This window comes from Scardinius erythrophthalmus, assembly GCF_964197995.2.
Source record: "Scardinius erythrophthalmus genome assembly, chromosome: 24".
Classification (NCBI taxonomy): Eukaryota; Metazoa; Chordata; class Actinopteri; order Cypriniformes; family Leuciscidae; genus Scardinius; species Scardinius erythrophthalmus.
In genome coordinates, this window is record NC_138244.1 from 20444697 (window position 1) to 20450129 (window position 5433).

The following is a 5433-nucleotide window of genomic DNA, read 5'->3' on the forward strand; positions in this document are numbered from 1 at the left end:
AGTGACTACTCAATGACGGGTAAGATCCTCTTTGGCCAGAGGTCAACCTAAGGCAGGGGGTCACGCCGACACTGGGCATCTCCTGATGGAGGTGTTTTATGTGAGAAAGGTATGAGAGTGGAGCGGATGACTGAGGCCACCAGCATCAGCAGATCATTGAGAGGGGAGATGAGCTGTGAGAAGTTACGGCAGTCTGACCCAGAAAATGTGAGTTCCTATATACCACTCACCAGAAACCGCATTCATTGCATGGCTTGTTTTTCATTGTGACAAGTGTCTGCAACTATGCCAGGGGACAGCACCCTGAAGAAAAGGAGATTAGATAAAGAGCTAATGGGAATGGGCTTTCAAGAACCAGCTGAGACCGTGAGGTGATTGTCATTATTTGTTGTGGAGACAGTAACAAAACGTCTTATTTATGTCAGGACAATGATGTTGTTTGCCTTATGGGCAAGAGAAAAAAAATCTATAGAAGTGTTGATTTTGAACAAATATGTCTGTAAGATAGTTTTAACTCTTGAAGGTCGTTGGACATGTTGGTGGCTAAAGATGAAGACAGCTTTTGTAGATTCAAGAAAAGCCTGGAAAAAGGTTAATGGTCAAAGGTTATTGAAATTAATTTAATATTACATTTTGTCTAAGTTACAGTCTTAGGAGGCTGTTGAAAAGATTATATGTGTATAGTGAGAGAGACTGCTTGAGTGGAGGAAGGGATGGTACTCTGTCTATCTTTCTGTTATCGGCCTGCTAAAGCAAGCTGAAGCAAAATAATGAGAATGAACCAAAACAACCCAGCTGACTTTTCTAAAATCAAATGAATACTGAACAGACGTGCTTTGAAACTGGTAAAGAGACTATGTAAAATTAGGTAAAATCGAAAGAAAAATTTGAAGTTTTATGTCTTAGTTTGTGGTATTATTATGTCCTGATTTTGTGAATATTTTGTCATTAACCTCTGGAATCAGTGTTTTACCATTAAAAATGGGTTAAGTGAAACGACAAACTTTAAAGAAGCTGATAATTCTGAGTCAATCTGATGAAAAGACGATACAGAACATTTGATGAGCTTTAATTGGATTGGTTTTCCAGCTCTGACTGCTATTGGTAATTATGACTACTTTTGTCATTTATGATGTTGATCTTAATTACTCTCTGGATTAGTATTTATGTAAATTGGAATTGTGAAGTTGAAGATTGTCATCCATTATGGAGTAAAAACTCTTGTCTAAATTCAACTGAGGGTCTAAATTTAAATAAGATACCTAGGTGGGATCATAATGGTAAACGTAAAAATAATAGACTTGATGGCAGAGAGACAAAGTGACACATTGGCAAATTCACTATTCAAATTATTCAGAGAGGGCTCCCTCATTTTTATGAAAGGCCGGCGGTGGGCGAACAAAGGAGTGGATATAACTTAAAAAAAAAAAAGAAGGTTTTATTTCTCAATCCCTTAAATGGATGTATGACATTAGGGGCCCTATCTTGCACCCAGCGCAATGGACTTTGTACACCGACGCATGTATCATTCCTATTTTGCACCCGCGCAAAGCGCGCTTTTCCCTCCACAGAAGCACGTCGGCGTCGCTAAACTAGGGAATGAACTTGCGCTCCCTGGGCGGTTCAGCGCAAAAAAGGAGGCGTGTTCCGGCGCAAACGTTCCTTCATGCTATTTTGCAGGTTTAGAAAACAATTGCGCCACTAACCAGGAAAAAATAGTTTAAAGTCAGTGGCGCGTTGCGCATGTTATTCATAAGCTATTTTAAGGCCGCATGCTTGGCCATAATCAATGTAGCGTGTGCACAACGCGCACTTTGATTCTCTCATCTACACAGAAGCAGCAGTTTTCATTTTTGCAAATCATACATTATTATGATAGATAGATAGATAGATAGATAGATAGATAGATAGATAGATAGATAGATAGATAGATAGATAGATAGATAGATAGATAGATAGATAGATAGATAGATAGATTTATTATAGATAGACAATTTATTATAAAAGCATACATCTAGCTTACACATTTACCCAAATTATCATACGCCTTTTTAACCGAAGTTAATTTGGGTGGGTTTCTCCATCCCCAACGTCCCTGACGAGAGCGTCGCTCTCCTCGGCTGTGAACCGCTCCTGGCTCGCGCCTGGCAAATCCGCCGTTACAATAGGAATCCGCTTTAGAAAAAGCGCGCCTGCTCTTAAAGGGAATGTGAGATGACGCTCTGATTGGTTTATTTCACGTAACGCCCAAACCACACCTATGAATAATGAAGCTACTTCAGACCAACCCATTTTAGATTTGCGCCTGGCGCAAGAGTCATTTATCCTGCCGGGAAAATAGCAACAGCGCCAAGACCCGCCCACATAGTTACTTGCGCTTTGCGCTTTGCCACTTGCGTTTCAGATCGTTAAAATAGGGCCCTAGATGTCTAAGAAAACTACAATTTAGGTAATAAAGGTTAAAGAAGAAAGCAGCTATATGGCTGTCTCAAGGGTTGAGATTCAAGTAACATAATGTTTTGGTTTGTGAAAAACAGTAAAGATAAGTGGGACTGAGACCATACTGATAATATTTTTGGGGATTTTCAGACTAACCATTTGATAGAGGAATACTGTGAGAAGTAGTTATAATGGAAAAATAAAGTTAAAATTAATGTTATGAAAACAAGGGTATTGAAGAATTAATAAAATACCATGATTTCCCTAAAGAGGCAACTTGAAGTTTCACTAGGCTGACAGCGGTGAGAGACTCGGTGGAAGAGGGAAGTGAAAAACAAAAAGGTTGTATGAGACACGTGTGTGTGGGGATTGTAAGAAAACAGTGTAAATATACTAGGAAATGTATGTTATGTGAGTTTCAGATAAAAATAAGGCATTGAGTATGATTAACAGGGATTAACGTGATATAAAGATAAGGAATTAACAAAAGTTTTATTAAGTAGAATGGGGAACAATTCTATATTTTAGTGGTAAAATGATTATTGAAATGATGATGTGAATTTGTTTTATTTTATTTCTATTTTTGAAAAAAAAAAAAAAGTGCAAGATGTTACATGCTATGTGACTGTAAACTGAAGGATGAATTCAGTAGAGACTTAAAGTACTTGGATTATTATGGGTCTTGATTATTATTATTATTATTATCATCTTTTGTTTTTTTGTTGTTGTTGTTTATTTTCAGTTTGACAACCATTGCGTTTTGAACTTAAAGGGTCTATAATGGGGGTAGTGAAAATAATGGATTAACTTAACTATCTTTCTTAGTTTATTATAAAAGGAATTGGAAATTATAGTTTTATGCATGTATCCTGGTATTTATGATTATAGACCATGTCTTTATTTAGGATCTGAGTAGTGACTGCGGGTCTAGCCCATGCTAGGAATACAGCAACAGTGCTTTCTTATTTAGCCCGGCTTCCAGAGAATAAATATGTACAGTACTTGTTTTGTATCAGTTAAGTTGATGATAATACCAAATTCGCCAAGATGAATAACAGCTGTGTAAGACATGTAAAGACAGCTATGTCCAAAGGTTCTGGAGATCAATAAGGGATATTATGTTCATGTTAAGTCCTTAAAATGAAAAAGATATTATCTGTTTTATAAAAATGTAACCTGATAGAGGAGCATGGGTCAGAAACCAAACCTTTTGAAGCAGCCTTTTTGGAAAGACCAGATGTGGTGTTTTGGACCCCACATTGGTCTAAAACGGGGGAATGAAGGGAGTGGATTCGAATCCACTGCTGCTTCAATGTATATGTAATGAGTGATTATAATCAAGGTATTAATCAATACTTTTCCTTCTAAATATCACATGAGTTGAATGACTTCTCTGGAGATTTTACTTTGTTATAGGAGTTACCAGTGTGATTACTTAAATGTTCTTTTCATGTATTCTTTAATGTCTGTATTTGATATTTGAATGCAGTAACAGTGCTTGCCTATTTATCCCAGCTTCCAGAAATTAAATAGGGACTGGTTTTGTGTTTTTAGAAAGGTCTTCAACGTGTTAAAACACATAGGGGTCATTGAAGTCTATAGTTTAAGGGACCATTTGTCAGTTAAAGCCTATATTTTCCATTTAGACTAAAGTGTCCTATCCTGAGAGAAAGAACTTGTTATCTTGATGTTTTGAGACGAGACTCCTGTTTATAGTTAGAGCCTGGCCAAATCCAACCTTGGAAAAGATGTGTGTCAGTGTGTGTGTGTTAGTCTTCTAGCTTACAGGTTAAGGAACCACTGGCATTATTGGAGATTGACTGAGTTGTTGTTCGAGACATGCTGGCACCCAGCCACCCAAAATTGCGACCTGGAAGGTCACGACGTGCCTAACTTCAGGGTCCGAGTGTCAGCGGCATAATCTTTGGAGATATGCTTCTGTCTATCTGTATATGTGTGGAAAATGATTATGTTTATCAATTTCTTAGCCAATCAGAATCATTCAGCCTGTAAACAATGACGTAGCTTGGAAATGGTATAACTGCTGTGATCTTTGTAACTGTAAGCGGGGCGGCCTACGAACTCCTGTGTGAGTCTTGAAGCTGAACTTCTGCTGATGAAACTGCAAACTATCTTCAGTAAAACATTTCTTCAATTTTTTATAATTTTGACTCCGGGTCTTCTTTCAAACATCCGGTCCTTGGGTCCTAAACTGTTAACCCCTAACAAAAGTTTCTGGAAATTTACCGGAAATTTGCATCCCTAGTTCTGATCCCATTTTTTATCATTAAGTGTCTTGATTAACAAATTGGATACGAATGCCATTCCATGTTGACTTCAATGCCAAGTTTTCTTCCAATTTTAATGACAATTTAACAAAGCACTGTGCCTAAAACTGCAATTTATACATTTGTGCTGTTGCAACTATATTGATTTTATTTTAAATATTATGTAATTTAAGCTGCTTATGTTGACTGCTAACTATTTGAATCACATTTCAAAGCATTTGTGGAAACATGCTAATTTATGTGTCAAAATTTACCCTATTTACTTCAATTTCTCAATTCCCAATGGATAAAATCAAGTTCAAGTTTTTCCTTGTTCAATGTCCTGATTCACTGATTCCCAAATGGGTTGCGAATGCTGTTTCATGTTGACTTCAATTCTAAAACTGTAATTTATACATTTGTGCTGTTCTTTAATTTCCTTATTTTTAAGTTCGTAATTATATTGAAAGTAAAAACATGTTGTCAATAATTGTGATCATTTTATGTGTATCAAAACAGCTTAATTAGTAAATCAAGCATCCGGTACGGGTGATGTTAATCTGCTTATTTGGCAATATTGTCAATAGTTGGTTTATTGTTGTCTATTTAAATGTGCCAAAGTCTCGAAGCGCAAATTCATGACTAGTTTGCACCTCGTTGCATTCAAATTCAGGGAGGTTTGCAGCTTTAGCCTTCGTTTGTTTTCAATAAAATGGAGGAAAATCTT